Consider the following 13,362-nt stretch of genomic DNA (forward strand, 5'->3'; position numbering starts at 1 on the left):
CTTTATGTCAGCACGTTCCAAGTGAAGCCAACTCTGACCCCATGTAATTTACGTTCCAGCTCTGACCCTGTTTCCCCCCTCCCCCCAAGGTGTGTCATCAGTCACATTCTCCAATGAAACAATTTCGCAGGTTGCAGAGATCACTTCCCTCTGGCCACTGTGGATAATCACAGAGACGGCCTTGACAGAGATATGGCTGGAATGTGCTTTTTTTTTTGACTGACATGCTGCCTCGCCGCAGCTGCAGAGTTCGTTTTCCCATCCCTCTTGCCTATGGCAACTTGAGAGCAGACCAGGGATGCTTTGCGAGTTGACATATATACTTAAAATGTCATCCAGTTGAATACTGATGAATGTATTTCAACAATAATAATCCCACCCCCCATAAAACAGGTCCACAATTTATACGTTTCTACATCTATATTTGCTAAATTAGTATGTAATTTAAAAATATCACATATATAAAAATCTATTAGCAATTAACCTGCCATCTAATTACTGTACAAAAAAAAGTTAATAGGTAATTCCAAGAACAAGGCTCAGCTTCAGAGCCCTCTCTTAACAATCTCTTATTATATTTAACTTACAGAAAGTACACCTTCAGCTTCTAATCTTCAATGAACTCACTACAGCCATTGTTTCTGAACTTTCTGGGATTGAATGCCATTGACTGATTCTTAATAGTAAAAATAACTTCTTCCAGTTTATCATCCTTACTTTTCCTTAATGTTATAACTGGGATCTTTCGAAACAACTGCATGTCACTTATCAAAATCATGGCTCTCCGCAGAGAATATCTCCAGCACTTATTGCTCAGTAAATGTTTCTGCAAATTAGAACATAATATCTCTTAACAGTTGTCTTGTGGCTGCATATAGTAAATCTATTCTACAAATGCCATCAGCTTTCTTAACTGTAATGAACAGCTTTCTGTTCATTACTCATCCATTCTATCATCTCTACTGTAATTAAATCTTTTGAGTTAATGCCTCCTTCATCTTCCTCCAAAGACCCTCCCAACTACATATCCAGTTTAAGTGCTGTTGCCTGTATCTGGATGTCTTCTTTAGATAGATTTAAAACTGTTGCTAATTCATTAAACCTTTCATTTATTTAGTTTTTTAAAGTTGTAAGTTAAAAAACATTTTTTTCAAAAATTTCCAAGAAGGCTTTAACATGAAAATCATCTGGTTTCTGTCTTTCTTTTTATAACTCTTTTTGGGAACATTACAGAGAATATATGATATGTAATGTTCAAAGTTAATTTATTGTTGCTTTGATTTTAATATAACCCGAATCTCTGTTCTAGCCAAACTTTCAAAGCAAACTATAGACAGTTTTTTTCTCAAAGCAAAGTGAGTGTTCCATAACAAAGTAACAACAAAAGAAACTGAAATAATAGTTCCCACCCTAGAAAGCAGTGAAAAAAGGGAAATTTTCCAACTTTGGAATGATAAAAAAAGAAATAGGTTCCAAAATAAAATAGAACAACTGAGTTCTTTTAAAAATTAGTAAAATACAAAATCTGTGGCCTGCTGCAGACACTCCAGAAGTTCTGAGATCAAGGGAAAGGGGTAGCAGTTTAATGTTTAGCTACTGATAATCAGGGCAAAGCTACAACTCCCCTGATTTCTTCTTCATGAAGAGAACTGGACTGGCTAGAGGCAATGTAGAATGGTCCCCTTTTTTAAATTCTTTGTGATAAAATCCCAAACAGCCACAAGCTCTGGCTTGGACAATGAGTAGATCTGGTTCATGGGCAATTTCACGTCAAGAACTAGATCAATGGGGCAATCCTAAGGTCAATGGGGTGGCAGTTGCTCCACTTCTTTTCCCCAAAGACATCAGTACAGTCCATGGTCTCTGGAAGGAGATCCAAAGGTTTGTTAAAAGGATTCTCTGCTGTGCATACATGAAACCAATGGGGGTGGCACTTGGGCCTGTTGAAATGAATCGTTGTGGGCAACTGGACAATGTGTGGGTCATTGGTTTAGAGTCATTCCAAGCCAAACACCAGCAGAATGTGATGAGCAGCTGCTATGTATTATTTCAGCCATTCCATATGGTTATCAATCCACAGGTGAACTAGAGTGGTTGCTGCTGCCACTGGTCCCAGAGTGGCTGACTGTCAATAGTTTCCACAAGCAGAAATGAAGCCACCTCATGTTACAGGATGTTGCACTTGACCACAAAGAGGGCATCCATACAATCTACTGTTGTTCTAAGTCCACTCTTGTATGTACAAATGTGCATTCTTTCTGGAATGAGAAAGAGTGCACCTGGACCGACACCACCAGGTGCCTGGCTGTCATGACCTGAGGTTGCTGAGCCTGATTCATCATTAGGATTGTTGATCCTGACACCCAGTCTAGCAAACCTTCTAGGCTAGGCTCCTGCCAGCATGGGCTTTGCCTTGGGGGAGGCACTTGGCCACCAAATGCCTTGGTCCCCCACAACACAAGTAGCATCCTTCCCATCAGCATTGGTCCTTCTCCACATGTGTAAGGTACAGTCAACCCTCCCCGCCCCTTTGCATCAGCTCCTCACGAATGGATGGTATATCCTGCATTCTCTCCAGGATTGGAGACCCTGTTCCTAACTTTTCATTACTGGAGTTGGCCGTTGATTCAGAGATGGAGGTGCCTCAGCTCTTGCAGGGGCATAGGGCATTCTGTCTGGGCCAACTCACCCAGTAATCTTGAGAAAAGTCCATCCTGAAACTATTTGAGAACCTCCTCATTCCATTTTAGGCCCTAGGCTAAAGTCACTGATATAATTGGCAACCAGCCAACATATTTCAGCTCCCACAGCCACCTACTAACTGTTTGGGCCTTTACAGGGTCCTCAAACATGCTCTTCAGTTGCACCTAGAAGCCTGCAAAATCATCTAGAAGTGAGCTGGGCTGCGTAAGGAATGGGGTAGCCCATCTGGCTGCCAGACCCATCAACAAGTTGATAATGAAATCCACCTTATCTCAGTTTGTCTGGAAGTCCTCCAGCTGCAATTCATAGATAGTTGGCACTGCCCAAAGAATGCTGGAAACTGTGCAAGCATGCCATCAAACATATCCGGTACAGGGACTGCACATTTATGCTGTGATTGCACCAGTCCAGAAGCTTGGTTCTGGGCCAGCTGCAATGGCAAGAGTAATATTGGACCAACTGAGCAATATCCATGGTGGTTAGTGCAGAAGACCACCTCCTGGGGAATTCTTGGTTGGAGACAAATTGTTGAGTCCCAATTCATGCACACACACATACATATCTATGAGTTTTCGTGCTTTATTTAAGCATTGCGAGCCCCTATTATCATTCCACAGGTCCCACTCACAAGAAACCTGCCATCCAATGACTTTCCACAAGGTCCAAATGAGTCGGAGTTTGCACAGTCAAGGCACAAAGTCAAACGGGCAAATATAAAGTCCAAGATAAAAGCACAAGTCTGAAAATTTACGCACAAAATCCAAGTTCGGGCACAATTCCAAAGTCCAAGGCATAGAATCCAAAGCCAAGGTCCAAGTCGAGAATCCAGGCATGAAATCCAAGTTTCAAGCAGAAGGTTGAGAAACAAGGCACAGGTCAGGAATGAGGTTGAGAAACAAGGCAGAATCAGGAATTCACAAACCCAGACCACACATACGGCAAAAGAGCAAACCTTTGTCTCCAATAACACTTCACTCCATGTGTCAGCCTAAGTAGGCACCAGCCAGTGCAGCTAATTAGGAGAGGTGAGGCTGCCTTTTCATGAGTAGAGGCAATTCTTCCTCATCTCCATTACAGCTGCGCCCCTTCTCTGCCTGCACCTCTGACTAGTCATACATGCTTCCTGGCTACAGCTCTTGCCTCTTCAGCCAGGCATTTGGTCACTCAATTGCTGGCCCTTCTGATGTTCCTAGTTTCTCCTCCTCTTACCCATCCATTCCTGACATCATGTCTCCTGCGTCCTACTGATGCTCCTCTGTGTCTCTCTCCAAAGTCTCCAAAGCCAGCTTTTCCTCGTTATTTGAGTCAGCAAGTAGGGAAACCCTCACAGCTATTAACAATTAAAAACGTTAGTCAAAAGCAAAGAAAAATGCAAACATGATATTAAAACAGAGAAGCCCCTAAGAATACAATGACAGGAAAAAATAGAGACACAATCACTCCAGCTGCTCTTACCAAGAATCACAATCCTCTGGATTCTTTCCCAGGCAAGTACACAGTCATCCAAGGATCATCATGGAGTATTCCAAATTACTCCTGTTCAAATCTAGGAACCATCCTATCAAAGAACAAGCCATAGTAGCAAAGTCAACTGTTTGTTGACAGGGAGAAAAAAATCCCCACCATTCATGAACAAAATACTATACAGTCCTCGACTTGCAATAGTTGTATAATCATTTTAGTAACTGTTCGAAGTTCCAACATCACTGTAAAAAATAATTTATGACTGTTTTCCACACCTATGGCAGTTGTAGCATCCCCATGATCACATCTGATTCATCTGACTCATCTTTATGATGGGTGCAATGTCTTGGAGTCATGTGATCACGTTTTGTAACCTTCTGACATCCAAAGTCAATGGGGAAGCCAAATTCACTTAACAGTTACTAACTTAACAAATGCAATGATTCACTTAACAACTGTGGCAAGAAGGGTTGTAAAATGGGGCAAAACTCAATAACTGTCTCACTTAGCAACAGAAATTTTGGGCTCAAAAAAGGTGAAAGATTTACACGATCTGAAGAGAAACCAGAGTACTTTCTCTTTGCACAGTTGAGTGAAATGGAATTCGGGGAAAGATTTATCAGGGCAATCTGGACAGTATACGCGAAACAGACAGCCAAAATACTTATCAATGGGGAGGAGTTTGAAAAGATTTATATAAGTAAAGGTACTCGACAGGGATGCCCATTATCTCCACTTTTATTTATCTTAACCCTAGAGTTATCATTGAATGAGGTCAGAAGGAACCAAGGAATTAGGGGGCTAAGGATCAGAGAAGAAGAGTTTAAGCTCCAAGCCTTTGCGGACGATTTGATATTTGTCTTGGAAGAACCTTTGGAATCGGGACCAATCTTGCTCCAGGAGTTGGGAGGCTTACGGGAAAGTAGCGGGATTTAAATTAAATAAAAATAAAACCTAAATAAAGATCCTAATTAAGAATATGACGAAGAATCAAAAAGTGCAGTTAGAGGAAGAACTAGGGATTCAGATAGTTAAAAAACTGAAATACTTAGGCATTTGGCTTTCATCCAAATGCTCGACCATTAAAGAAGATAACTACCAGAAACTACTTGGTCAAACTAAAGAAATGCTGGAAGGATGGAAATAATGATAATTACAGTTATCATTATTAGGTAGAATTGCAGTAGTTAAGACGTATATCTTGCCTAAATGGATTTTTCTTTTTCAGACAGCCCCAGTTTTATTAGATACAAATTTTTTTCAATCTTTAAATCAATGTATACGTAGATTTGTATGGCAGAACAAAAAACCAAGGATTAAATTGAAAATGCTTCAAGAATCCCCTTCCAGGGGAGGATTTGGCCTACCTAAATGGGAGCTTTACCATCAAGCAGCTGTCTTAAATTGGATCAGAGACTGGATTGCTTTGAGGAGGAGGAGAATCCTTAGTTTGGAAGGCCACAATTTGCAACAGGGGTGGCATTATTATCTGAGTCAGGAAAGGCCCAAAAAACATAAATACTTTATGGACCACTTTATCCGAAAGGTTTTGATGACTATTTGGGATTGAATAAGAAATAAATATTACCTGATGACTCTGATTTGGCTTTCCCCTTTAGAGGCGATGATACACCCGACTCTTTATAACAGAAATAAACCATTAATTTACCAAGTTCTATTGGATCCTTTAGGCAAAGTAAAATCTCGAAATACGCTAGTGGAATTAGGCTATGAGTTAGATTGGTGGACATACAATCAGATCCAATCCATTTTGTCCAGACAATCCAGGACAAAAACAAGGGAGGAATCTATAATTCCCTACAAGAACTTGATAAGATTTGTTGGGAAAAGATGAGAAGGTATTATCCAAACTGTATCAATTCCTCTTAATGGATTGGATTAGAGAGGAGGTTATCAAGGACTCAATGATTGCCTGGGAGAGAAATTTGGGATATTCGATTGAACTTGAAAAATGGGAAGAAATTTGGGGGAAAATCTTAAAATTAACAATGTCAGTTTCCTATAAGGAAAATATATACAAAATGTTGTATGGCACCTGCCTCCGACTAGATTATCGAAGATGTTCCCGGGAACCTCTCCAGTTTGTTGGAAATGCAACGCCGCTATGGGAACTTATTTTCATAGCTGTTGGACCTGTCCCCGAGCAAAAGAATATTGGGCTAGAATTCAAAAATGGATTTTAGAAATCATAGGATGTAGGATAGAATTGAACCCGGAAATGTTTTTACTAGGCATGAAACCAGAGAACTTAAACAAATCTAATTGGTATCTCGTTCTCCACATCATCATTGCAGCCAGGATCTCGTTTGCGCAAGAATGGAAATCCAAAAATACTCCATCGGAGGCTACGTTAACTGCAAAGATCATGGACTGTGCAGAAATAGACAAGCTTATGGGACTTTTGCAAGATAGACTAGAATTGGGGTTATATAGGAGCTGGGACAGGTGGTATGCTTGACTGCAAAAAAAGAAATCTTAAGAATGTAAAATATTAATCTTAGTGTGAATGTGGGTAAATATTTATAGGAGCATTGCATGGCAGTTGAGAATTTTTTCTTCTGGATAATCTTTTTTTTTTTTTTATGAGTTGGTTTAATGGAGGTTTGTACTATCTCTAGGCAAAAATTGATACTTCTATATGTATTATATTACTCTCTGCAATTCTATCCATATTGCTATATTTTTTCTGTAATTTTTTAATAATTTTAAATAAAAAATTTTGGGCTCAATTGTGGTTGTAAATCAAGGACTACCTGTCCTGCAGTTACTATATCTCTACTGAGTTGGACTTGGACTGAGTTATTTCTTGCAGAATTGTTGCTTATAACAACTCTATTCATTCCTCAATAGATATGTCTCCTTTTCAGGTATCTTGTGGCTACATCCTTGCATTTTGCCCTCCAGAACTCCTGACATCTGCCTAATATTGTCATGCATGTGTCATCATTTGTCTACTTCCTTCCAACACAGCCTACAGACTTCTATGCTTTCTGCTGCTTGTTATTTTAGGGAAAAAATCAAGAACTAGATGCGGAGGGGAATTAGAGGCAATGGGTTTTATATATCCTTGCAACTGAACATATTTTTGCAGTTTCTTCCTCACCAATAGTTATCCTTACTATTAAGGATAAAGAAGAAACTCAATATTTTTTGAAATGGGACATATTCTATCAATGGCTAGATAACAGAAAGAGAAGTTAGAAAGGAGGAGATATAAAAAGAGGAAATGGTAAGTGGAGAGTTGTTAAAGAAGATGATATTAAGTGTTAAGTATTAATGTTATTATATTATTATGTTATTATATTATTAATATGATGGTGATGACTATCGCAAGATGTGTAATATGACTATTTAAACATAATTGTACCCAGAACAAACACTGTTTGATGAAAATTGAATGTTATATAAATAAAACAAATAAACATACAACTGGTACTTGAACCACTACTTATAATCATTGCACTCTCCCCACAGTCATGTGATCAAAAATCAGGTATTTGGCAACCAGCACATATTTATGATGGTTGCAGTATTCTGGGACACGTGATCACCATTTGTGATCTTCTCAATCAGTTTCCAAGAAGTTAATGCCAGATTCATTTAACAACTACATGATTCACTTAACAACTACAGCAAAAAAATTGTAAAATCATGCGTAACTGAATTAACAACCACCTTGTTAGCAATTAAAATTCTGGTTTCAATAGTGATCATAACTTGAATACTACCTGTAAAAAGGAGTTTCTAAAAATGGATATAATAAAGAGAAAATTGCAAAAGTCATAAAAAGAAAGACAATAAAAAAAGGTTATTGTACCTGCACAAAAATTGAATAATTATATGAAAATGGAAAATGTATAGGATGTGGAAAGAGTATTCATTGTGGCTTAATTTTGTAAAGATGATTTGTAAAATCTACAGTTATGGCTGTAGAGTTATGGCTGGCAAACATCTCCATCTGGTAGAGGCAAAATGAGAAGATTAACATTAGTGTATCTCCAGTGAAGATTGAACAGTACTAGATTGTAAAAATAAGTGTTATTAAATTCCTATTTGTTGCATCTTTTCCATCAAAGATATAATGTATTTCATCAGAAAATGATGAGGATCAGAATGAATGGCAAGAATGAAGTTCAAAATTGACAGCTATGTGGTCAGGAAGCACATATTCAATTTAAGTGCAGATGATCTGCATACTAGAGTGGGGAAGGAATGGTCTGACTGAAACTCTCTGTATTATCTTTGAGAAATTTAGGAAACCTGCTAGAACATCAGATAACTAGATATTGTTCATATTTTCTAAAAGGCAAAAAAAATGACCCAGGAAACTATATGTGAGATATAAGACCTAAATATTTTAATCCTCACAATTCATAAACAAGTCTGGTTCACAAAATCAAAGGTTTATTGGAGATAAAATGAAGAAAAATAAAAAGTGGTTGCAAGCACAGCCTCTTAGACTTTCCCAAAACTGCAAAATGCAGTTTTCAAGCTACACACTTTATACTCCGACACAATGCACACCATGCCTAAGAAGGCCACCCAACTCCCCTTTATTCTTCTAAGTCATTTTCCACATTGTTTTACACTTTAAAGGGTCATCTTGACATTTCCTGCCTAACAACTAACTTATCATGTTTACTTTTGATTTTCACCTTGAGCAGCTGTTCCTTTCTTACCAATAGTGGTCTTGCCCATGGCGTAGGCTCCTGTCTCCAAGGGAGCTTCCAGCAAGTTATAACACATTGTCTCTACTTATTACAATTTGTGGTCAGATTGCAACAGTAATATCATAACTTTTTAATCCATTTTTAATAGAAGAGTAACTTATTATTCATTTCCTTTACAAAGATTCCTCAATGTGTGATACCTATAGGCAGACTCTAGAGCATATCAAAAAATATCTTGTGAACAATGCAATGAGTGCCAGAAGTAAGCATAAATTTTATCAGAGTAGCATTATTTTATTAACTGGGTAACTTCCTTAACACATTTTGGGAATACTGTAAATGTATCTTACTTTCATTCAACAGTAAGAACAAAATATTACACAACATTATGGTTTAACAAGCTAGTTAAATATGAACTGCATGGCATGACAATTAAGCAGGAACATTTAGGTGAGTTTGAAAAAACATATGGACAAAACCATGACTTTGGTAGATCAGTTGTCACCCGTGATTTAAACTTGTTTTTAAGTGAATCTTAATGCTGGGGATTTTTGCCCCCGTTAAAATGTTTTGCACTAGATAAATTTCAAAAAATAATTAAATGGGATTATTATGATTTGTTTCATTGAGAATTGTATTGTTTGTAAATTGATGGTTTTAGGGGGATACCATTCCCATCATATTCATTGTTACAGCTGATTTCGTGTCAATAAACACAATGTCCTGTAATTTGATAGTAGCTTACAAATAGCCCTCATATAAAAGGATCCTTTTTTTTCTGACATTTGCATTCATCAAGAATGTGAAACTGTCTACAGCCTGAAGATTTTTCTTATTCACTGGGTAATCCAGGAAGAGTTTAGGACGCCACTCAACAAGAGAGCATGCTATGGCAGTAATCACTGCCCTCTGTGCCAATTCGCTCACATTCTTCCTTCCTGCAATACATCCGGAGAAAAGCTCCATTGCAGAACCAATAGGGAAACAACAACGTGTTACCAGCCGCCCGCTTCGAGCTAAAACGGGTCCGTATTTAAAACATCAGCAGGCAAGAAAGCACCAACAATGCTCTACTACAGCTTTCTATCCCAGTGCCCACTCAATTAGCTGACCCGCTACCGGAAACCTATGTACAGCTTCTCCGGATACGAGCTGCGTCACAGAGCGTGATGCCGCAATTCAGTGCATGTGAACGTCATGGGAACGTGACAGATGGTGCGGTATGTTATTTTTAACTCAAACGGAGACAGCGGAATAGAGACTTTCTAGTAGATTTTTTTTTAAGCGCTGTTTATCCCTGAGAAATAACTATACACTAGTAGAAGGAAACCCCGTGAATGGAAATATGTTTTCCTGTAAAGGCACTTGTTTCTTTTTAGGTCAGTAGTAGAGTCTGTTGTCATGACTACTGCACATTTTCCAGCACTTTTTTCACAGGCTTCATATCATTTCGGGGGGAGGAACAGCTTTTCTTTCTCTTACCTAAACCCTTTTCAAAATTGCCCTGGGGTGTGGTATTTCTATCATTTAGAAACTGTGGTAGAAACCATCACACACGGATGTTCTTTACACTGCAGGTAAAAAAACAAGTTTTTCCACCCTGTTTTTGTAGTACAGACCCCTTATTTTCAAAAATTCAGTTAAAAGACGGACTTGTATAGTCTGGATGTGAAACCCTCAAGTGGAAAGTGAAAAAAGATTAGAAACTGATGCTAGGTAAGGAGAGGGAAACACTGGCTTTTTCCAGAATTGTCTTGCTTTTTGTCCTGGTGATAATGGGGGTGCATTTTCTTTGAATTGCAGTTGGAAAACTATGCTTCTATCTGGTTTGACAACAGGGACCCCTATTTTTTAAAAAAAAACAATTTAAAAGAAGGCTGCTGAGGATTGGGCAGGATATGAACAAGTGGAAAACAGAAGTCAATGGCAGTTGTGGGAGGAGTAGAGCCATTTACATGATTTTCCATATGTATGCAAGCATGAAAGCCAGCTGAATAACTTTGGACCAATCATTCTCTTCTCAGCCCAGCATATCTCAAAGGGTAGTTGTGGAAAATAGGAGTATTATGTATGTTCACTGCTTTGAGTTATTTATAAAAATAATAAAGGTGGCTATAAATAAATTGCAATAAATAAACAAATTGCACTGTGTCCTCTTTGATTTTTGCAGTTAGAAAGATGTTATTCCCAATTCTGGTCTGAGCCTGGTGTTGAGATTTTGAAAAGAGTGCAAAGAAGAGCAACATGAATGATTAGGAGGTTAAAGGCTAAAATATATGAAGAACAGTTACAGAAATTGGGTGTGTGTATTCTAATGAAAAGAAGGACTAAGGGAGACATGATACCAGTGTTCCAATATTTGAGGGGTTCCTACAAAGACAATGGGGTCAGACTATTTTCCAAAGCATCAGAAGGCAAGACAAGAAACAATGGATGGAAACTAACCAAGGACCGAAGCAACCTGGAACTAAGGAGAAATTTCTTAACGGTGAGAGCAATAAACCAATGGAATAGTTTGCCTACAGAAGTTTGGATTCTTCATCATGGCAGCCATTTGTCTAAAGTGGCATAGGGTTTTCTGTTTGATCAGAGGGTTGGACGAGGAGACTTCCAAGATTGTTTCCAACTCTATTCTGTGATGTATGTTCTGTATTCTGTAAGATCACTTCTTTGAACTCCAAACTAAGGTTCAGTAAAACAAGGCTATCTGGAACTCCTCTATTGAGAGAGAGTGCCATTTCATTTTATAGTGCCCTCCAGATGACTTGTTCTGCCTGAAAGTGAGCTTCACTTTCAGGTGAAGGAGTCACAAGAAAGAGTCTAAAACTGGGGATGATGAAGTAAAGTACTATTAATGTTTTCCACTGCTTCCTTGGGCTATGTCATTTCTGAATGGAAAATGTTTTTAAGATAGTTCTGCTTCTTTTTCTCTCACAATTGTTTGCATGCAATGCATTGTTTTGCTTTTAGTGCTATGTGTGTTTCATTTTAATGCAATTTTATTGTGTGTTTTGTGATCCAGGTGTTTTTTTATCCAGATTTTTCCTCCAGATGTGAACATAAAGTTTATACAAAATGAAGCAGATGTAAAGACTATTCAGAAGAGAGATTGAGCCACTGGTTTAGCCCTGAGAAGAAGGAAGCAAGCAGCAATTACCATTGCCCACCGGTGGACCTACAGGGAGTCGAGGGACTGGATTTTATATTCCTAACACGATCCACACTGAGGACCGAGACAACAACTGTTGTAGCATTTGTTTCTCCCTTCAGCCTACTACAGCTTCTGGCAGGTCACATCTGTCCCACAGGTCTTCTATTCACTGTAGTTGTACCAGTACACATTGAAGTACTGAAGTACATGTTAAAGTGTGTCTTATTTCTGCAACCAGTCTTAGGGGAAACAGGGAGCATTAAACATTGCCAATCTCCATTTTTATGGAGATTGTTATTTCCATCAGCCTCCACATATTAACCATATTAACCACCAAATGGTACAGAGCTACAATGGATGCCATCTTGAACTTCCTGAGGACAAGGAGAAAGCCAACAAAATGTTGCCTGTTTGTTGACAACCAAGTGTGATGAGAGGTTGTCAAAAATTGCAGGAAACTAAGAGTCATTCTGCCCATCATAGTTTTCTGACAATTTTATTTATATCGTATAGCGTAGCAAAATGCAGCACAATGCATAAAATTCACAGAAAACAGCATATAAAATGTATGGCAAAATATAATGTATGGCAAAATATAAAACATCAGAGCAGTGAATTGTTTTAAAAACATACAACACAAGTTATGAATAAAATTAAATTATGCAGGAGAAGTTACTGTCAAGTAGGAAACTTTGGTAGCTACGTGCCTCTTCTTTTCAACTTGCCATTAGAGTAAGGAGGGGGAGGCATTTTAGAATGAGTTAGATGGAGAAACGAAACCTCAACAATCCCGCTGAAGATTGTGAGAGCCTGAAACAGTTTCAAGGACATCAGCAGATGTGGAGTTGAAGCAGACATAAGAAAGTGAATTTGTTTACTTGGACTACATGAGAGGTGGGGGGTTTAGCTGGGGAAATTATTGTTTAACGCTGAACTGGTGTCTGGGAATCTCAGAGTTAGTTTTGCTTTGACATTACCATGCAGTGTATTCAATAAACAGTCAGATTTTCGGAAACTGAATGAACCTGGAGTTTTATTTGGATTCTTGAGCTGGATGTTGACAGTTACCAGAATGACTAAATCTATGGCTGGACATTTAGATTGTTTAGCCGTTGGACAGCAGTGCTTTCAAAATGATGTATTTCATGCAGGTATCCAGGGAAACTTCTGAAGGGGCATTCTATTACAATGTGATACAGAAGTTTGTGGGATGTTCCTACAGTCACAGGATTATCAACCAACCCCCATTTATATTTCCAATATTGAACCTGCCATGTTAGTTTGGATCCAGTTGAACACTGCCTAGATTTTCCTTGGGAGATCAAAGCCAATGGGGAGTTATACACTAAATTA

The 13,362-nt window shown here is 38.5% G+C and overlaps 1 long non-coding RNA gene across 1 annotated transcript; it reads left to right on the forward strand.

The window, feature by feature from the left end:
• The first annotated feature begins 9,844 nt into the window (after positions 1–9,844).
• LOC117665060 (uncharacterized) lies at positions 9,845–13,024 on the forward strand. The gene is made up of 3 exons (XR_004591238.3): positions 9,845–10,078; positions 11,029–11,346; positions 11,881–13,024. It is a non-coding gene; the product is annotated as an uncharacterized LOC117665060 (long non-coding RNA).
• Positions 13,025–13,362: the final 338 nt, after the last annotated feature.

This window comes from Pantherophis guttatus, chromosome 4 (assembly GCF_059756535.1).
Source record: "Pantherophis guttatus breed Tessera chromosome 4, ASM5975653v1, whole genome shotgun sequence".
Lineage (NCBI taxonomy): Eukaryota > Metazoa > Chordata > Lepidosauria > Squamata > Colubridae > Pantherophis > Pantherophis guttatus.